This window comes from Lontra canadensis, unplaced genomic scaffold (assembly GCF_010015895.1).
Source record: "Lontra canadensis isolate GAN:19392208 unplaced genomic scaffold, GSC_riverotter_1.0 scaffold11, whole genome shotgun sequence".
NCBI lineage: Eukaryota > Metazoa > Chordata > Mammalia > Carnivora > Mustelidae > Lontra > Lontra canadensis.
Window position 1 is genome coordinate 15620027 of NW_022631005.1, and position 23542 is coordinate 15643568.

Consider the following 23542-nt stretch of genomic DNA (forward strand, 5'->3'; position numbering starts at 1 on the left):
GAGGCAAAGTGAGGAGACAGAGGAATGGGTTCCAAAAGAAATATCAAGAAAAAAAAAAAAACTCAGAAAAAGACCTTAGTGAAGTGCAGATAAGTAATCTACATGATAGAGTTCAAAGTATTGGTCATAAGGATGCTCACCAAACTCAGAAGAAGAGCAAATGAACACAGAGCTTTAACAAATAGATAAAAAATATGAGAAAGTACCAAACAGAAGTCACAGAGCTAAAGTATACAATAACTGGGCTACACTACAGGTTCAACAGCAGACCAGATAAAACAAACTGATCAGTGAGCTGGAAGACAAAGCACTGAAACTTACCCAGACAGAGCAGGAAGAAAAAAAAAAATTTTTTTTTTAAAGTGAAGATACCTTAAAGGACTAAAATAACAACATCAAGTATAATAACACCCATATTACAGGGCTCCCAAAAAGAGGTTAAGAGAGAGAAAGGGGCAGAAAATTTACCTGAAGAAATAATGTTTAAAAACTTCCTTAATCTGGAAAGGGAAAAAAACTACCAAATCCAGAAAGCCCAGAATTCCTTTGCAGCCAAAACATTCATAGCAAGACACGTTGTGATTAAAATCTCAAAAGTTAAATACAAAGAGAGAATCTTAAAAGCAGCACAACAGATCAACTTGTTTCACACAAGATAGATCCCCTAAGGCTATCAGCAGATGTTTCAACAGAAATTTTGTGGGCCAGAAGAAAGTGGCATGATATGTTAAAGTACTGAAAGGGGAAAAAACTTCCAAGTAAAATTACTCTACATGGCAAGGTCATCATTCAGAATATAAGGATAATGTTCTAGATATGCGAAAAGTTAATCACCACTAAACTGGCCTTAGGAGACATGTTAAAGAGACTTCTTCAAGCCGAAAAGAAATAGCACTAATTAATGAAAAGAAAACATACAAAAGAAAAAAAAAAAAAACTCACTGGAAAAGGTAAATATATAGTAAAGATGGCATATTTATTCATTTATAAAGCTAGTATAAAGGTCAAAAGACAAAAAGTAGTGAAGTTAACTAAAATTACAATAATTAGTGATGGGATACATAAAAAGATGTAAATGTGACATCAAAAACATGAAATGGGGGTAAAATATACTTTGGGAATCTATTCAAATTTGAGTGTAATCAATTTAAAATATATCACTGTGTAACTAGGATGTTATATAAGAACCTCATGGACCCAGAAGGAAAAACATATAGTAAATACAAAAAAGAAAATGAGAAAGAAATCTAAGCATAACAATAAAGAAAGCTATCAAAGCACAATGGAAGAGAGGAATAGAAGAAAAAGGAATGCAGAGGAACTACAAAAACAGCCAGAAAACAATTATCAAAATGGCAACAGATACATACCTATGCATCAATAATTACTTTAAATGTGTACGGATTAAATTCTCTAATCAAAAGACATATAGAGTGGCTGAATGGATAAAAAGCAAGATGCATCTATATGCTGCCTACAAGGGACTCACTTCAGAAGGATACACACAGACTGAAAGTGAAGGGGTGGGAAAAGATATTGCAAACAAATTGAGATTTAAAAAGAGCTGATGTAGTTATACTTACCTCAGACGAAACAGGCTTTAAAACAAAAAATGTAATAAAAGATAAAGATATCGCATAATGATAAAGAGGTCAATCCAGCAAGAACATATAACATTTATAAATACCTATGAACCCAACATAGGAGTACTAAAATATATGAAGCAAAGATTAATAGACCTAAAGGGAGAAATTGACAGCAACACAATAAGAGTGGGAAATTTTAACACCCCACCTACATCAACAGATAGGTCATCCAGACAGAAAATCAATAAGAAAACATCAGCCTTGGAGCACCTGGGTGGCTCGGTTGGTTAAGTGTCTGCCTTCTGCTCAGGTTGAGATCCCGGAGTCCCAGGATCGAGCCCCGCATCAGGCTCCCTGCTCAGCAGGGGGTCTGCTTCTCCCTCTGCCCCTCACCCTGTTCATGTTCTCTCTCACTCTTTCTGTCTCTTTCTCAAATAAATAAATAATCGTAGAAAATATCAGCCTTAAATGACACATAGACTAGACAGACTTTATTAATAGACATATATGGAACATTCCTTCCAAAAACAGAAGAATACAAATTTTTCTAAATAGCAGATGGGACATTCTCCAGGAGAGGTCACATTAGTCTACAAAACAAGTCTCAAGAAGACTGAAGTCATATTAGGCATCTTTTTCAACCACAATGGTGGGAAACTAAGAAAACTTGAAAAATAACAAAAATGTGAAAGTTAAACAACATGCTACTGAACAACCAACAGGTCATCAAAGAAATCAAAGGAGAAATCAAAAAATATCTTGAGACAAATGAAAGCAGAAATATGCCAAACCAAAACCTATGGGATGCAGCAAAAGTGAATAAAAGAGGGAAGTTCATAGCAATACAGGCCTAAGTCAAGAAACAAAAAAAATCTCAAATAAACAATGTAACTTACAACTAAAGGAGCTAGAAAAAGAGGAATAAACAAAACTCAAAGTTGGTAGAAGGAAAGAAATAATAAAAGTAAGAACCAAACTAAATGAAATAGAGACTAAAAAGATAAATAGAAAAGATCAATGAAACTGGGAGCTAGTTTTTTGAAAACACAGATAAAATTGACAAACCTTTAGCTAGACTCACCAAGAAAAAGAGAGAGTTCAAATAAATAAAATCAAAAATGAAAGAAGAGAAAGAACAAATGATACCACAGACATACAAAGGATTATAAGAGTCTACTATGAACAATTAAATGCCCACAAACGGGACAACCTAGAAGACATGGATCAATACCTAGAAATATACAATCTTCCAAGACTGACTCATGAAGAAATAGAGATTCTGAATAGAACAAAGATCAGTAAGGAGACTGAATACTAATTAAAAACCTCCTAACAAACAGAAGTCTAGGACCAGATGGCTTCACTGGTAAATTCTACCAAACATTCAAGAAGATTTAATACTCACCCTTTTCAAACTTCTCCAAAAAACTGAAGAGGAGGGAATGACATCCAGACACTTCCTATGAAGCCAGAATTATGCTGATACCAAAACCAGACAAGGACATTACAAAATAAATAATAAAATAAATAAATAAATAAATAGGAGGAAAGGAAGGAAGGAAGGAAGGAAAGAAGAAAGAGAAAGAAGGATTGATTATAGATCAATATCCTTGTATTGGGATACTAAATATAGATACAAAAATCCTTGGGGCACCTGGGTGGCTCAGTTGGTTAAGCATCTCCTTTCGCTCAGGTCATAATCCCAGGGTCCTGGGTTTGAGCCCTGCATCTGGCTTCCTGCTTCAGCAAGGAGTCTGCTTCTCCCTCTCCCTCTGTCTCTCCCCCTAGCTTGAGCTCTCCCTTACTCACTAACTCTCTCTCTCAAATAAATAAATAAAATATTTTTTAAAAATCCTCAACAAAATGTTAGCAAACTAAATTCAACAATACACTAAAAAGTTTATACACCATGATCTAGTGTGATTTATTCCAGTGATACAAGGATGGCTCAACATCTGCAAATCAATTAACCTGGCAACCACATTAAAAAAATGAAAGATAAAAATTATATGATCATCTTAATAGATGCAGAAAAAAACGTGACAAAACTCAACATCCATTTATGCTTAAAAAAAAAAACCTCTCAACAATGTGTGTGTGTGTGTGTGTGTGTGTGTGTGTGATGTGCATCAACATAATAAAAGCCATAATGACAAATACAGTTAATATTATACTCACTGGTATAAAACCTGAAATCTTTTCCTTTAAGATCAGGAACAAAACAGAGATGCTCACTATCTCCATTTAAAAAAAAAAAAAAAAAAGATTTTATGTTTAAGTAATCTCTACACTGAATGGGGCTTGAACTCTCAATCCAGAAATCAAGAGCTGCATGCTCTTCCAAATGAGCCAACCAGGTGCCCCTTCCTCACTTTTATTCAACATAGTATTGAAAGTCCTGCCACAATAATTAGGCAAGAAAAAGAAATAAAAGGCATCCAAACTGGAAAGAAGAAGTATTTGTTGCTATTTGTGGATGACACAGTATTAAATTTAAATAACCCTAAGGACTCCACCAAAAATGGTTAGAGCTAATAAATGAATTTAGTAAATTGCAGGATACAAAATTAATATACAAAAAAATCTGTTACACTTCTATACACTAATAATGAACTATAAGAGAAACAAAAAAAAATTCCATCTACAATCATATCAAAAAGAACAAAAGATCTAGAAATAAATATAACCAAAGAATTGAAAGATCTGTACACTGAAAACTATAATATACAAACTGAAAGAAATTAAAGATGACACAAGTGAAAGGATATTCCATGCTCATGGTTTGGACAAATTAATATTGTGAAAATATCCATACTACCCAAAACAATCTATAGATCCAGTGCAATCTCTATCAAAAGTCCAAAGGCATTTTTCACAGAACTAAAATAAATAATTCTAAAATTTGTGTGAAACCTCAAAAGACTCCAAAGAAGCAACACAGTCTTGAAAAAAAGACAAAGCCAGAAGTATCAGGATCATTGACTTCAAATTATACTATAAAGCTACAGTAATCAAAACGATATGGATTGGCATAAAAACAGACACACAGATCTCTGGCACATAATAGAGAATCCAGAAATAAACTCATACCATCAAAAAAATTTATGGTAAAGGCATCAAGAATACACAATGGATAAAGAATAGTCTCTTCAATAAATGATGCTAAAAAAAACAGACAGCTACCTGCACAAGAATGAAGCTGGACCAACCACCATCTTATGCCATATATTAAAATCAACCCAAAATGGATGACTTTAATGCTAGACCTGAAAACATAGATCTGCCAGACCTGGAAAAAACATAAGCAGTAAGCTCCCTGATATTGGTCTTGGTGATGGTTTTTTGACTTTGACTCCAGAGACAAGTGAAACAAAAGCAGAAATAAATAAATGGGACTGCATCAAACTAAAAAGCTTCTGCATGACTTTCTCTACCATCTTGGAGCCTGTGGAGGGAACAGGACACCTACAACAATAAATAGGTCTGGAAGGTTGTGGTCCAAGGTCATTTTTGCCAGCTATAAGTGGGGTCTCTAGAACCAGAGGGAGCACAGAACTCTTCTTAAAATTGAAGGTGTTTATGCTGAAATGAAACTGAATTCCATCCAGGTAAGAAATGTGCCTACGCATACAGAGCAAAGAAAAACACAGTGACTCCTGGTGGCAAACCAAACAAAACTGGAGTAATCTAGAGAAGAGTAACTCATGGTCATGGAAACAGTGGCATGGTTTGTGCCAAATTCCAAAACAACCTTCCCGCTAAAGCCATTGGCCACACAATCCATGGGATGCTATACCTATCAAGGATTTAAACTTAACAGAAAAGTAAATAAATAAAGGTGTAGATTTGTTCTCTTAAAAAAAAAGAAAGAAAGAAAGAAAAGAAAAAAGAAAAGAAAAGAAAAGAAAAGAAAAGAAAAGAAAAGAAAAGAAAAGAAAAGAAAAAGAAAACGTTTCTGCATAGCTAAGGAAACCATCAATGAATGGAAGGCAACCTACTGAATGGGAGAAGATATTTGCCAATCATATATCTGATAAGGATTGATATTCAGAATATATAAAGAACTCATACAACTCAACAATAAAAAATAAATAATCTAGTTATACAAATAGGCAGAAGATCTGAATAAACATTTTTTCCAAAGAAGACATAGAGATGACTAATAAGCACATGATTAGATGTTCTACATCGCTAATCATCAGGGAAATGCAAATCAAAAAACCACAATGAGTTATCAATTTATACTGATCAGAATGGCTACCATCAAAAAGACAAGAAACAGCAAGTATTGGGGAGAATGCAGAAAAAAGGGAACCAATGTGCACTGTTGGTGGGAATGTAAATTGGTGTGGCCACCATGGAACACAATATAGGTTCCTCTAAAAATTAAAAATAGAGCTATCATATGATTCACCAATTCCACTACTGGATATTTATCTGAAGAAGAAAAAAAAAAACACTGTTTTGAAAAGATATATTCACCCTTATGTTCACTGAGTCCATTGATGGATGAGAAGATATACTAAAAATATACAATGGAACACTACTCAGCTATAAAGAAGAATGAAATCTTGCTATTTGTAACCACATGGTAGACCTTGAAGGTATTATATTATGTGAAATAAGTCTGACAAAGAAAGACAAATACTTATATGTGGAATCTAAAAAACAAAACAAACCAACAAAACAAAATAAAGTCCAAACTCATAAGTACAGATTACAGAATGGCGCTTGCCTGAGGGCAGGTGGATGGGGGGAATGAGTAATGGGGATCAAAAGGTACAACCTTCTAATTATAAAATAAATAAGTTATGGGGATGTAATGTTCAGCATGGGGAATACAGTCAGTAATATTGTATTAACTTGTATGGTGACAGATGGTGACAACGCTTATTGTGGTGATCAGTTCACAGTATACAGAAATGTTGAATCATTGTGTTGTATACATGAAACTAATGTAATATTGCATGTCGATTACATGTCAATAAAAAACATGAAGAAAGGGCTCATTGCATATTTTATAAGGAAATATTGCTAGACATCTACGTATGGTTCTTTTAGCACCTTTTAAGATATACTTAACCTCAAATAAATAAATACTAAATAATAAAATATACCTAACCTCTTACTTTTTCCCACCTAGTCTCCCAGATTTAAGACCCTTTTAAATGCTCCACAGACCCTATGCACCATTACTTCTGAAGAACAATGATATCACACAGATTAAAATGAGCCCATATCCCAAATAAGTACAATCATTTTGCTGTAAAAATTTGGAAAGGGTTTTTATAATTTTGTTTCTGAAATATTAGGTTTCAAGTAATATGCCTAATTTATAACTATGATTTCCAAGTGGTCATCAAGTATGGATGCTTTCAGAGTAAAAAGGTTTAACTTATAAACTCTTTTCAAATGTCTTGACATTTTTATGCTACTTTTTTGACAATGAATGAAGCTGCTTTAATATTACATTTTGCTTAGTTATTAAGTTGAATTTTGTATTTCTTCTAATTTGCAACCTGTGTAAGTGTGATCGGACCATAAATATTTTCCAAGGCCTGTGAAACTTAGAAACTCTCGAGTGCCTTCAGCTCCTAATGAATTCAATAGGCCCACCTACAACAACCCCAGATTATCATCCCCACCAGGGACCTAGCACCAGAGTCCTTGGGGACTGGACCACAAAACACTCGGCCCAAAGACTGGTCACTGTGCAGTCCTAACTGGTCTTTGCTGGTTATAGTTTGACACTGACTCGTCTTCTGACAAGCAATCCTCATGCGGATGGGATACCTTCTCTGAGCACACAGAACTCCTCAATATCTAGTGACTACACTTGGGTCCCTGTCTGAAGCTCTTTGTTTGTATTTATATCTTTCAAATAAAGTCTTCTTTTGAGTTTCAGCTTGACATTAGAAGGAATAATACATAATTTACCGCACTCCCTCTCATCCACAAAAAAAGCCCCAAAAATTACTCAGTGGAAAAACCTTCAGAGATAAATAGACACAACATGTATCTCTTAATATTTCCTGTTCAGTATTTGGAGGCTTCTTGAAGGCAACACTGTAGCTAATAGCTCAGGCTCCCTACCTGGACGAAACTGTGCTGGGGCTAGAAGTCTTCCAGCCCATCGCTCCCTACACAGTAGCTCCACATCCTTTATACTGTGCTGCTTTTTAAAGGAAAAACGTCTGGGGAAAATTGTTAACTATGTAGGTAAATATGCATATTGTTAAATTTAAAATTCCAGAGAGATTTTTCAATATTTACAATTCTGATTTCCTTGCAGATGTTCCTAAAACAATGGCACCATTAAACCTTAACATTAATACCTTACATTGAGAACAAATGCTATGTCTTTTATAAGCATCTCCTTAATCTGTTCTTTCTCTTTATTCATTTAATATCAGTTGAGCACCTTCTCTGTGCCAGACACCATGCTGAGCCCTGGTGAGTACAGCAGACGGAGTCCCTGGGAATAAAGGAGGCAACAATTGCAACCCATTGCGGTGTCTTCTGTAAGTGCTTCTGCATGGCTAATTTAAACCTGTTTTACTAAAATTCAACCCCATTTCTCCTTGTTCTACCCACGGAGTAGGTAAACAACAGCCAATCACTGTCTTCTCCAACATAGGCTTCCTGATACTTGAAACACTCAAATTTCTTTTTTCTTGCTCAAAATAAATGTATTTTTTCACAAAGAAAAGAAGATTACATTTGATGTGAGCAACAAGCCAATATAACTCCTTTGCTGTGTCATCACATTGTCATTGATATGAAAATATAGAATATATATTTTCAGTCACATTGAGAAGATAGAGGAAAATAGAGTCTCATATAGTCAACCAGTTTCTTAGACATTGATCTATACACAATCCTGATGGTAGCATTCTAAAAAAAATGTACTCTAATGAAGCAAAAATTGTGCCATATTGCACTAGCTGAGGAAAATGTAGCTAATAGGTCTCTATCCCATATGACTCATATCTAAGTACCCTGCCCCCCAAAGAAATCAAGACACACTGTCACTGAGCCACATTGTTATCCCTTAAGAAGACTATAAAATGTGTACATCACTCATTCGTTGACACTGAACTTGTGCCAAAACTATCAAGAGCACATATTAATACATATCCCAAATGTGTAGGAATGACTACAGAATAAAACACAGAATGAAATTGTACTCACTATTAATTTGTCTTTTATAAATGATTAAGTAAAGCATATGAAGGAAATAAAAGGGCAATAAATACCCTTTTATCACAAACTGGGGGGTTTCTCTTACTCTGGGCTTGCACACAACCAGTTTAGAAATGTGCATAATTGCCTATGGTCAACATCATATCACTGCCAGATCACACATTAAACAGATAACCACTATTATTATAAAAGCGACTTCCTTGACCTCATATTTTGGTCTGGCTAGGAATTCCTGTATTTTCCCAGATCAGCTGTTACACGGTGCCAATCTTGTGCTGTGCATGTCAATTTTGTACCAGTGTAAGTGACCGGCGCCTCACAGAGCATACTTGAAAACACACTTATATGCATAGGAATAGCATAAGTTCAAGAAATATGATCATAGTTCTTGCAGTGTTGGTTTTTTTTTAAATCTGAAGTCTATGTGTGTTTTTCTATTATAGCTAAGGTACAGTGTGTGTTATTTGGCAGCTGAATTTGACATGAAAATATAAAAGGTTTGGGCAACCACATATTTGGAAATAGAAATCTTTCCTGAAAACATGGCTTTGGTTTTTAAACACAGCTAAATTTCTGGAAACTTCAATTTGTTAAAGACAGCCAAGACTTCAATCATATTTAACATATTCCTGGGGTTTACATATAGTGTTTCAAAGTAATAAACAACATCTTGTTTGGAGTAGCATGAAGAAAATGAGGCAAGCACTTCTTTAGAGTAAAAGCTCCACTTTTTAAAAATAGTTTGGAGACTCATTCTTATGTTGGTAAAATCACAAAACACTATTCAGCAAACAAAACATGATGAGCTCAATTCAAGTTGGTAAACATTTTTAGCTGGCTTCATTTGTAGTAAGAATTTTAATGTAACCATAACTTCAAGGATACGTCTCTTATAATAGAGACTTGAGGGGCAAAACTTTTTTTTAATTGTTAATAAGAACAATGGTGTCAAGTTTGCACTTGAAAATCAGAAGAGATGTGATGACAACAGTGAATTGATTGAACAAGTTTAAAAATCACATTACAGCACACTGAATGCAACCACATTTACTCACTAGTGCTCTCACTGCAGCGACCAACAAGCCCCAGGCCTGATTCAGTAGCAGAAAATAGACTCCTTCCATAAGGTAGGGTCTATATATACCTTATCTCCAAAATGTAAAACCAGCAGTAAACCTGTAAATCTTTCACATGCTTTTGCCTCATTGGTATAAACACAATAGCGATGTCTGAAAACTCTTAAGTCTCTCAGTAAGAATAAAAAGCCCTTTTCAATAAGCAAAACATGACAAGTCAAAATAGTCCTATCCAAGGAAAGGAAGGTGCTTTCTCTATACTCTTTGTAAGAAGTCAGGTCAGGGCACCCATGTAGCTCAGTCTGTTAAGCGTCTGCCCTCAGCTCAGGTCATGATTCCAGTGTCCTGGGATCCTGGCCCGCATTGGGCTCCCAGCTCCACGGGGAGTCTGCTTCTCCCTCTGCCTCTGCCTCTCTCTATGTCTCTCATGAATAAATAAATAATTTTCTTTTTAAAAAGAGAGAGAGAGAAATCAGGTCTAATTTCATTTCACTATGCTTTTTCCCTAAACAGGGACTCAATGAAAAGAAAATCCATTGTAAGAACAATTACAGATTCACATCCAGATAACTTATGACAAACCAACTAATAAGAATGTGAACATCTTATTCTGTGGTCAATACTCCTTAATTTTGTCTGCATGTAATTCCTAACTTGTTTCATACTAGATACTTTATTTCTAATGGTTAGCAGGTAAAACATGAGAATTTGTCTGAAGGTTTAAAAGTTGGTGAGATGTTACTTCACACTCATTAGGAGAGATATGATCAAAGAACAGAAAACAAAAAGTGTTGGCGAGGATGTGGAGAAATTGGAGGCTCATGACTTATTGGTGGGAATGTTAAGTAATGTGGTCACTACAGAAAATAGTGTGTCAGTTCCTCAAAATCTGGCAATTCTACTTCTGGGGATATACCCAAAAGAACTGGAAATAGGGTTTCAAAGAGATATTTGGACACCCATGATATAGCAGCATTATTTGTAATAGTCAAATGGGGGGAGCAACCCAAGGATCGATTAATGAAAGAATGAGAAACAAAAATGTGGCATATTCATACAAGGGAATATTATTTGGTCTTAAAAAGGAATGAAATTCTGACACTTGCTACAACATGAATGAATCTTGAGAACATTATACTATGTGAAATAGACCAGTTACCAAAAAGCAAATGCTCTAAGATTCCCCTTATGTGACCGTGCTTTGAGTAGTCAAATTCATAGAGACAGAAAGTAGAATGGTGTTTCCCAGGGCTGGGGGTAGAGGAAAATAGGAAGTTATAGTTTAACGGGTACAGTTTCAGTTTTGCAGGAAGAAAAGAGCCCTATAGATAGGTTGCACAACAACATGAATGTACTTACACTACTGAACTGTATACTTAAGAATGGTTAAGGTGGGGTCGCCTGGGTGGCTCAGTGGGTTAAGCCGCTGCCTTCGGCTCAGGTCATGATCTCAGGTTCCTGGGATCGAGTCCCGCATTGGGCTCTCTGCTCAGCAGGGAGCCTGCTTCCCTCTCTCTCTCTGCCTGCCTCTCTGTCTAGTTGTGATCTCTCTCTCTGTCAAATAAATAAATAAATCTTTAAAAAAAAAAAAAAAGAATGGTTAAGGTGGTAAGTTTTATGTAATGTGTATTTTGCCCCCAAGGAAATATTTTTTAATTGAAATAAATAAATAAATAAATACACTCTGTAGTCTGAAGATCAGGGCCAAGCATGTTGCATCATTTCATCATTGAATCTTCACAACAACACAGGCCATGAGTTATATTGTGTCCATGTTACAGAAGGGACCGCTAAGACCAAAACCTCAAAACTTAGAAAAGATAACACTCTTAGTCCAGTGGAAGGTTTGGGGGACAAATAACTCCATACCTGTGCTATGTCCAGTAGCATACTCCTCTAGCCTTTTCATTCTTGCCTCTGTCACTGTTCAATATGAAAGTACCTTCACTTTTTAGTGGAAGATGGACGCCTGAAAAAGCCTATGTTAAATGTCTGTTTGTCAAAGAAGTTACTGATCCCAAAGAGGAAAGGATTTGTAAGAATATCCAACCATCCACTTACAGAAAAAATACTATGAAATATTAAGCGTTTGACTAAATCTCTCTTCCTACAGTCTAACAATGGATAAACATCAGGAGAAAAAAAAAGGAAACTCAATATTTTAAAACCATTTACCTCACCAATTCACAGCTTAGACTCTCAAAATCCTTATTAAGGGGGGAAAAAAAAAAGAAGATACTTATAGTCTTTGTCCAGAGAAGTAAAGTTTTATATGTTCCCTATGCAAGCAAGAGTGATAAGATGGAGTAATTTAGTAATAAACCTTAAGACTTTAAAAATCATTAAGGAAAGGTTTATAGTGCCATGTCTAGATATACCTAGGAGAACTTAGAAAGTACACAAACTAAGGACTGTAAGATCTTGGAGGGATGGGGAAGTCTTTTGCTCATTTTATACGATTTTATGAATAGATGATACATTTTTTGGCATTTTTCAAATAAAAAAGGAAAACCAGAAAAGACTAATAAATGCTTTCATTGATGCATATTGCAGTATAAAAGAAGGAAGTTCATTGTCAATGACTATGTTGATTTACATAGCAGACACCTTTATCCTTCATTAATAGGAAGTACTATAGCACAGTGGTTAGAAGTGGAGGTTTTTAAGTCAGGCTTTGTTTGAATTTAAGCCTCATTCTCACTGGTTGTGAGGTGGAAAAGTATGATTTACCCACTCAAAATTTATGTTCCCATCTGTAAAATGGGGATAATAGTATCAATCTTGCAGGTTTATTGTTAAGGTTTTAGAGGTTACTATGTCTGGTACATACTGATCCCTCAGTTGAATACAATTATTAGAAGATTACAGTTAACAAGAGAGACCAGGTGACTCTACAATGTTAGCATTAAATTAGCTGAATGTAGACATAAGGGATCAGGAAAAACAAACTGATAATAGACTGTAAGGAAAGCTTGAATTTGATAATAAGTCAGCTTAATTACTCAGATATTGATTAGGATAATAATGAAGTTAAATCTGCAGCCTGTTTCTAAAGATATCGTGTGCTTGCTTGCTATTCTAGTTTCCTAAGCAGTCAACAATCTCAAGAGAATGTTCCTGAGACTTAACCATGTATGATTAAAAATAATAGATGATATTGAAAGCATCTGGTTCAGCAAATGCTCCCAGGACTGAATAGTCAAGGTACTAATGTGGCTTTTTAAGATAATACAAACTGCCAATAGGAATGTTGACTGAATTTCTAAAAGGTAAACTGCTTAACACAGAGGAATGAGAAGTTATTTTTTAAAGAGTTAAAGGCGATCCAGTTGAGATTTATCACAGTTAAGTACTAAACCAAGACAAGAAAAAAAAAAAGTGATTCAAATAAAAGTGGTTAGGCAGAGATTTTAAAAGCAAGCTGTTTGGACAGTTAGTAGAAATCTTTTGTGTTTACATAATAAAATCACATAAAATAAACAGAAATAACAAAGTTAGGCTGAAAGGAGAATGGCAGGCAGTGAATTCAAAATCTACAAAATATTTCAAATAATCGTAAACATTTTTCTACAAATGTTAAGCTGAGCCTCCTCATTAAAGAATAATTTTAAGTCAGAGTTCAGTGTTGCGGTGGGGGGCGGGGGGGACAGGGATTTAACAATGGAGAGGCATAGATTTATCTTGCTGCCTCAGCAAGTATTGTCATAAAACAATTTTGCTTTCCAACTTTATAAAAAGAGCATTTGAGCAGTGTGCACATACCAGAAGAAATTATTGTGGGCAGAGAAGTAAAGTTATACTGGCCTTTTATTCCTCTCCTACCGTTACAGAGATTTAATCATATCTGGGACACGTATGCAAAGCCCACCAAAGATATTGACAGGATGGAAGCCATCTTTGCAGTGCAACGTGGGGGCTCTTGACTCCTTTGAGAAATCCGTCCTGGTCAACCACCCACAGAACAACTTTGTCTTAGAGATAAGACAATGACAATTGTCTTATTATCCTCTCCATTGATAATAGTGTCAAGGCACTATTTCCAAAGTGCCGCTTAGTCTACCTGAGAGGAGACAGAATGTTCTAGATGTGTGGATCGTCCTGACCCTGATATTCTCCTGCTTGCCCATTAGCACAGATTAGTTTACTGTTCACACTATGCCCTAGACACTATTCTGAGAGCAAGTGGACTAAAGCAGAAACAAGCCTTTGGTGAGAATGGGAAGTGGGCAAGGGGTAAGGCACAGTGGAGGAACAGCATAAGGCATCAGGCCAGAGAAACAGGCTCTGATGGACATACGGTGTCCATATTTTCCACCCAAAACTCATGACACATAGCTTGACAAGTATGATTGTACTTATGGGAACAACAGGACAGAATATTTACAACCCAGGTTGCCCTGGAAAATCAAGGGTATATAAACACCACATCCATAAAGCCATTGCAAGTGGGAAGGCTAACATAACCTACTTTGAATTCTGCAAGTGCTGGCCAGCACATGTGAAAGCAAGTTGAAGTCCCCCTCGTCTCTATTTATTTCGATCACAAATGCATTACATATTTTTGACACATTTAGGATCTCTATTCCAAAGACTTGCCATAAGAATAGCAGGTGATATCTGAATGAAACAGATTTTTACAGTGGAGCAGAAAAGCAGGCATCATATCAGATTAGAATTATTTGCCAAACTTGCCTGCCCAGGCCTTGCAGGGGGACTAAACTCACCCAGAGACTTTAGAGTAACAGAAGGGAGGAAATATTCTCAGAAAGCCCATGCGCACTTGCACACAGTTTTCAGATTAGGCTCCACAAATTTTCAGGAAGAAAATTAATCAATTTAAATATGTGCCCCTTTTTTCTTGCCTTCTGTCCATTTAATTACTTACATGGGAGAGTCACTATTTCTTATACAACGCCCCCCACAAAAACTTCAGTGAAAGCTTCTTGTCGAAAGAAAGACAAAGGTCAATAACCTATTATCCCCAAGCAACCCTGAAACAACAAACCAGGGAGGGGGAAAAAGTGAAGAAATGCTCAGAACAAGGGTAAGATCTTCGTTCGTTGTATTCTTTTGACAGTGGATAAAAGTTATGATTTCCGCCCAATAACTATAAATTGATAGTGTATCCAACTTTTAAAGAATGTGTAAGGAGACCCCATAAAATATTGGAAGAGTTATTCTGTAGAGGGTCAGGAATGCTTTAAGGACTAAAACTGTATCAATACAAGTTGTTAACGCACCACAGAAACTGCAAGCCGGGAAATGTCTGAGGGATGACCTAATGAAAGGAAAGTCCCTCTCTTCCACACGAGGAAACTGAGGCATGACAGCACATCCAGGGTTACCTCACTGGCTGCAACTGAGTCAAGGCACAACCCCATCTCCTGCAGAGCTCACAGACGAGTTTATTCATCTGTAAAATGACGGTGCCGGACTCCGAGGTCAATGCCAACCACAACATCCTGAGATGCTGTATTGATTGATTGCTTTGTAATCTACTTATTTGTATTTTGGCTCTTAAATAAAGGTAAGGCTGCCAGGTTTGACATATTTCTAGCCCTTAGAAAGCTGACCTGACAGTAAAGCCCTTCCAAAACATTTATAGAGACGATGTTCAGAACAATTTGCAGAATTTAATAAGGTGACACATTTTGAAGCATGGTGCAGTTACAGCCTGCATGGATGTGTGTGAGGGAGGTATTATTTTTTTTTAATTTTCAAGATGTCACTGACAAGGGAGACATATGCCAAATGGTAACATAGGCCTCTATTTAAAAAAAAAAAAAATCCTTGAAAAACGCATGAAGAGCAATGAAGAACATGACACAAGAATGAATGAAACATGAAAACATGATACCAGGAATGAGAAAATACAGTGATTAAAATTATTTAAGGTCATGTGATGCCTCTTCTTTTCCACTTACACCTAATCCTAAAATATCGCTATGCAGAGGTTTCCCAATATTTAATATCGTAATGTGAATCCTGAAGCGATCCTCTTCAATCAAAGTATATAAATTAGTATAAAATCGGCTATATTTTTAAAATCTTCTATACTAGTTATAATGTTTCTTGTTTATCTTTACCGTGGACTCCTCCCAGTACTTCATACAGCTCTAAGGTAGAATTTACACAGTAAAAGAAAAAATGACTATGTGGCATAAATATTGAATGAATGCTCAAATTGTTAAAAGCTAGATTAGCCAATTTACTATTATCTTAAAAAAGGTTTGATCAGATGTAGTATATTTTACATATATTATAGGTAAGATGCTTTAAAATATAATAAGCCAGTGATCAGAATATTCTTTTAGGGTCATGGGAACTTTTTTCATAATACATAGTAGAATACCTATACTACCAAAATCATGATTGGAAGCAATTAAGAAAAGAAAAGTACTCGGAAAAATTGTTGCACAGTCTGGTTGCCTGATTTCCTGACTGACCTCAAAACTGTCAGGTAACTAGGTGAAACTTTCAGGTCTCTAAAGCATTTTCCCTATGCTGATAGAAGGACCTTTGCAATTAAGCAAATCTGGTTTTGAGCTCACAGCTTACTAGCTGTTTATTCTTGAGCAGTTATTTAATTCCTCAGTGACAGTTCCATTATTTGAAATAATAATAATGTGTGAATCACTAGATTCTTAAAGTGATTAGATTAGATGGTATCCAAAATTTAGCTGTCATGATGTATGACACCAGGAAGCATCCAATAAGTGGAGGAGAAGAAGTAGTAAGAGTAGGAATGGGCCTTATTATGTTGTTGTTGTTGTTTTTTTTTTTTCTGTTGTGACATGTTGTCATGCAATTAACACAGGTCTTGGGTTCAGGGAGGGTTGGGTCTGAAGTCAAGCTCTATGCTCAGTGGCTGGGTGATGAGAGATTGTCTCTGGTTCATTTCTTCTGTGAAATGGACATGTTATTACTATTCTTATGAAAATTAAATGACATAAGACATGTTGGTGTTACACAGTGTCTGGCACAATGGAGGGATCCTAAGGAAATGCTACTTCCCAGCACTCCTTGTCCTCCCAACTCCCTCCATTCCTTTACTCACTCATTCACAAGCATGTCCTCAGCCCTGGAAATACAAAAGAAACAAGACTGTCCATTCTGGTTTCAAGAAGGGGATAAGAAGGTAGAGAAAGAGAGAGAGATTATAATAATAATAAATAAATAAATTTAAAGGAATTATAAATCATTCTTGAGAGCACAAAAGAGAATAGAATAAAGCTTGCTTGAAAAGTCTTTAGAAGATCTTAAAAATCTGTGAAGCCACTTAATACCCAAATGGCTACAACCCCCCCAAAAATAAAATCAACAACACTAACAACAACAACAAGCAAAACAACAGAAAATAACAAGTGTTATTTCCACAAGGATGTGGAGAAATTTGAACCATCATACATTGTTCATGGGAATATAAAATTCTACAGCTGCCATGGAAAACAGTTTAGGGGTTCTACAAAAAGTATAACGCAGACTTAAGACCCAGCAATTTCACTCCTAGATATATACTCCAAAGAATTGAAAGCAGATATTCAAACAGATGATAGTACATAAAAGTTCACAGCAGCACCATTCACAATCACCAAAACGTGGAAACAACCCAATTGGACAAATAAAAGGTGGTATATCCACATAACGGAGTATTATTCGATCATGGTAAGGAATAAAGTATTGATGAATGCTACAATATGTATGAACTTTGAAACATTATATTAAGTGAAAGGAGCCAGTTACACAAGACCATGCATGCATTATGTGATTCCATAATTATATAAATTATATAATTCCAAAATTATATAAAATGTCTGCAGGAGGCAAATGTCTGAAAACAGAAAGATTAGTGATCGGTTAAGGCTAGGGAGATGGGGCGGCAGTGAGACCTAAGGGTGTAATGTTTCTCTTTGTGGAGACAAAAATATTCTAAAATTGACTCTGGGGGGTGTCTGAGTGGCTCAATCAGTTAAGCATCTGCCTTCTGCTCAGATCATGATCCCGGAGTCCCAGGATTGAGCCCCACATTAGGTTCCCTGCTCGGTGGGGAGTTGGCTTCTCTCTCTCTCCCTGTCCCTTTCACCCTGCTCATGCTGTCTCTCTCTCTCAAATAAAAAGAGAGAATCTTAAAAATAAAAAAATAAAATTGACTCTGGTGGGGCACCTGGGTGGCTCAGTTGTTCAGTGTCTGCCTTCGGCTCAGGTCATGATCCCAGGGTCCTGGAATCGAGTCCCACATCGGGTTCCCTGCTTGGCAGGAAGCCTGCTTCTCCCTCTCCCACTCCCCCTGCTTGTGTTCCCTCTCTCACTGTGTCTTTCTCTGTCAAATAAATATATAAAATCTTTAAAAAAAAATTGACTCTGGTGATGGTTGCACATATCCATGGCTATGCTAAAAAGCACTGAACTGTAGGCTTAAAATGGGCCAATTAAAAGATTTAAAATGGCTCAACTATCTCAATCTGTTTTAAAATTAGAGAGAAAGAAGCTAAAAATAAAAATGTTAACACACACACACACACACACACACACACACACACACACACAATGTCCTAGGAGTTTAGCCAGACTTCCCCTAGATCCAGTATGGATAGTGACCGTGGACTACCATTCCACGGCTGGAGCTGAAAACAAACTAAGAGTGTGTCAGGCACAGAAGATAAGAATGGAACCACATATCCACAGCCCAAAACAGGGAATGGTGTTAGCATCTTCTGTAACACTAACAGGTTGAATGGGAGCGGGGCATGGGAAAAGAGGCCAGAGAACAAGGAGAGATGGAGATCACTTTGGACTTGGAAGAGTTGCACACAGCCATGGCTCCGAGCGACTCTACTGTTTCACTGGGCAGGTGTGCAGGCAACTTTGTGATCTTTCTTAAGCATCCATTTCCTATAAAACGGTAATAAATGTAATGCTCACCTCACAAGATACTTTGAGGATTTAATGAAACAAAATAGATAAAGGATGTAGCCTGAGCCAGCAAACAGTAGGCCGTCAATAAGTATTAGCTCCTTGCATCTGTGGGAAACCAAGAGTTTAAAATGAGAGATTTCCAGTTATCAACAAAATGTTATATTAGATGATGAAGGTTTCAAGCTTTTTGAACCTTTGAGTAATTTATACACATTACCACTAATTTAACTTCTTCTGATCCATCAAGAAACATGCATGGTTTTTTAAAAACCTCTAGAGAATTATGGTAAATGTCTCCTAGACTAATGATACTGATCTGGCCTCAGTAGCTCAAGCTTAGCCATAAAAATAACAAGATCTTTCACGATGATGATATTCTAATTAAATATCCCAAACTTTATTCCAGGTATACACAATCCAATATCGGCAGAGCTAATTCAACCAAGAGCATTCTAGCCAGTAAATAATAAATTCTCAGAAGCCAAAATTTCCATTTATACCTGTAAATAGAAAATTCAATTTAATGCAAATTGTTAAATAATAAGACCAGTGGGCAATGAACCATACTAAACACATCATATGAAATGGATCAGTCATGCAGCATGGTGACCAGGAAAGAAATCTGTGACACGTTCTGCAGCTAAATGCTACGTGTTTACACACACGTGCACCAAACAGGGTGCTACTCCAGAGACACAGTACACATATGAAACAAGTACAAATTCTGATTGAGTGGCTGGTTCTGTTCCTCTGTATTTAAAATCTTTTGGTCACCTTCCTTGGGATCATCTAACCATGAAGAATGCTATTTTATACAATGCTTGGCAGAGCAGTTGTTAGAAAGAGGAATCCTGTAAACGGTTTCACTGAACCTAAAAATCATTAAGAAGTGGATTCAGGCATGCTTTTTATTAAGACCTCCTTCCTGAAAAAGTTCAGAAGTCACTGTCCACAAATTTAAAAAGTAGCAAAATACTTGCAAAATCCCTCCAGTTACGAGGCACATAAGATGAAAGTCACCCAATGTAGATGATTTTTTTTCAACTATAATCTGGGCAATAAGATAGAACTTAGGCTTCAGAGATTTTGGAGGTCGTTCAAGGTGCTAGATTTAAAATGTATCTTAGAGCATGTCTAGAGAGCAAGGGACTTGAGGGAGAAACGTTTGGAAGAAAATAGGTTTGATTTTTTAAACATTTTCCAGCTCTCTCTCTCTTTAGATAAAACATCGCTCATCTGAGCTTAGAAACAAAAGAAAAAAATCACATGGATCATCTTTCACCCTAGTCACCAAGGCGCTGACACCCTAACTTGGGCTGTTATAACAAGAAAGTAAAATCTTTAATGCTGATGTAACACTTTGCTTTTTGAGTTCCCAGAGTCTGAAGAGTATGCAGACAAGAAGCCAAGCAAATCTTAGAGGCAGATTCTCTTTTCCATATGCGTTTGTGTAGTACCTGTTTGCCAGGAACTGAGGGATTTCACCGGAAGTGGGACTTTCTGGCTAAAGGTAGGAAATGCCAGGTGAACCTGGACAAGTTGGTCACCCTAAGTGTTTGTCAATAAAAGACTAAAACTGACATATAATCATATGATTTGATGTGAAACACACATCAAATCAACACACATATATTTGAAATAATTTTAAAATAATGGTATTCAAACATGAAAATGCAAAATGTTCAGCTAATGAACATTTAGTCATTTCTACACTTCTATGAGTTCCCATCAAACCTTCAAGGAAATTTTTAGGTGTATTCTCCAATGAGAAGGACCCAGGGTCAACCTAAGAATTCAGCCCAAGTCCCCTGGTCCCTAATAATCTGGAAAATTTTGGAAAAAAGGATTTTAACAGAAAATCTTTTCTATACTGATTCAGAGAACTGATTCTATTTTTTAAATAATTCAACTCAAATTTATGTTAGCCTGAAATATTAATATAATCAAGGAAGGAAAATATTATCTGGAATATGGCTTTAACCCAATCAAAATAAAACATCAGATCATTTTCCTTATTATATCCCTTGAGCTTAGCATTTTCTTCTTACTACAAAACATTTAATGAAACTAATACAGTGCAAGAAAGTTTTTATGTTTACCCACCTTAATCACTAGCCATCTATCTCTTCACATTTTTGAGAAAGATGAAAACATAGATTAACAAAATAACAGTTATTTCTTTCTAAATTTATTATAGGTATATTTGATGTCTTCCAAATTTCCAATGATATCTGCTATATTTTGTTATTGAAATACTTCATGTGATTAATTAAGAAGTAGTAATAATGTAGGATTATATAATTCAAAGATCTACCAGCATATGGAAAACACTGCAAATTACCAAATAACTCCATTGAGTGAAACATAAAGTAAAAATGAGTTTAAGAGACAGCTGGACATGTTTATGTAGGCAAAGGGGTTGGAAGATATGCTGACAACACAGAGAGGTGTGTTGCAATAAACTTGAAGGAGACAGGCCATTGGGCCAACCATCCCTTTTCTATCCAGGAATTCCTTATGTTCTCATTAGTGTCTCACATCTGGACAGCTGCATTATTAAAATCTGGCCCTAAACTTGAGTCAATGAGTTTGGTATCTCAATTTCATTCTTCCTTTACATATTAAACACACACACACACACACACACACTTCAATTTTTGTTCAAGGAAGCATTTCGCGTCCAGATGTCAGATTTTTGTGACTCATGGCCAAGCAGAGAGAAGGCCTCTGTGAACAAGCTTGTTCTGATCATGTCCACCTCTGTCTGATACAAGTACATATTCATGGCACCTCACTTTCATAAACACAACATTCTAAACAGTTCTTTGAGTGACCACCTTCCGTACTGAGTTAGGCCTCAAGCTTCCATAGCTCAGTTTCTCGGGGGGAAAAAAAAAAAATGTTTCAAGGTTTAGAGAAAAAGGGCAGTCTTCTCATTCCTTTATCTTTCCTCATCTTTCAAAATATGTGGTTAGGAAAGATTTTGTACAGGATTGGTTAGAAGCCAAGAGTTTCACTGACCCTCTTAGTCATTGCCATTTCACATTTTTTGCCTCAGGAACTGGTTGAGCTTTTGAATGCATTCACATTTTAATTTATAAGATGTGAGCATAACCTGCATCTGAATATAAATTCTAAACACCTGCACTGGAGCTTTACAAGCAGTGCACACTTGGATCCCCACTGTCGCATCTGCTTTCCATCATGGTTCCCATCAGGTTGGTGCTATTATCTTAAGTTTTTAGATATAGAAACTAAGGCCCAATGACAGTAAGGGACTTGGCCAAGATCACTTGCCAGGTGGTAAGTGATTGAGTTAAAGTTTGTGCTGTGTAGCTCCACCTTTTAAATATATATATATTTATTAATATATATATTTCTATATTAATATAATATAATATAATATAATATAAATGCACCTGGAAACATAGACATAAGAGTGAAGCTGCATTCAAACAGAAAATAAAATCCCATCTTTTAATGTGATTTTTAAAAAGAATAAAGTTGAGCAAAAACACAAACAAATAAGCTTATATCTATTGCGCTCACTTCTAAAGACATAATTCACTACATAGGAACAACATATACCGATATGCTCACAAGTCAAGAGGAAAAAGGCCTAAGGAAACAAAATTCATGCATTCACTGATTAAAGACTTCTTTATAGTTTTGCTATCATTTTTTGTTGTTCTAGGTAAAAAAAAAAAAAAAAAAAAGTCTAACCATTAGAGTCAATAAGCCAAAATACTAAACTTGTTTGTTTATATTTGTTTAAATTTTAAGCACCATGCCTTTCACAGCAAAAACCCAAGCACAACCTATATTCTAATGAACTGACAATGAAAATAATATCATCCCAACAAAAGTCAAATCCACATTCAAAAGCTATGAACTGTTCTTGGTGCACACAGAGGCCTTATTCACTATTTGGGCATCACAGATAGTACTGGAATACAAAGAGATGTGAGAGAAAGGAGCTGTGGTGGCTGGAGGAAGAGGGCACTGAGGAAAGAGAGACCAAACCTGCCATCTAGGGGGGACCAACACACCCTAAAGCCACAGAAGGAGCAGCCCCCCACCCCCAACACCCAGTCCCTTCTGATTATTCGCTGTACCCACTTTGGTGCCCATTTCACACTTTGGTTCTCTCCTGGAACATGTGCCTTGGCCTGAACCCCAGTCTGAGGCTCTTCCCATGATAATCTGTCTAGTCCTTGCCAGGATCCTCCTGTCAGTGGCTAGAGTCTATCCATGAGACCCAGCAGCTGACTGGGGTCCTATTTCCACTGAAACAGAACCCCCAGAAATTCAGAGCTACTGCCTCATACTTGGCAAGAAGAACTACCGCCCACCAGAATGAGCCCTGGATATTAGGTCAACCTCTCATGAGCTTTATGCATCAAAGTCCTCTAGCTATTGTCATTGGAACACTGGCCTCCCTCTCTGAAACTGACTCTAGGCTTTCTCCTCTCTCCCTCCCAGCCTGCTCTGAGGTCCCAACATGCCTTTAGCCCTGCCTGGAAAGGTTATAACATGTCACAGGTGATTTAAACTAATTTCAGTGGTGGTTAATGAATTTCAAAGACCTGACCTTTTGTGCATTAGGAAGATCTTCTCTTGCCTTTATTTTGTAGCTATCATTTGGCTGGATGGGTCTGCTATCTATATTCCCAATAGCATTTATCATGCACAGTCTGTCTTCCTCACCAGCCTGCAAAGATCAGGTTTGTCTTGATCACTGCTGTATCCTTTTTCTCCTAC

General features: G+C 36.4%; 2 pseudogenes; one reads left to right on the forward strand and one right to left on the reverse strand.

Annotated features, from left to right (window-relative positions):
• LOC116866871 overlaps positions 1-23542 on the reverse strand; it is a 69436-nt pseudogene that overhangs the window by 33933 nt on the left and 11961 nt on the right.
• LOC116866921 lies at positions 3736-5397 on the forward strand (annotated as a pseudogene).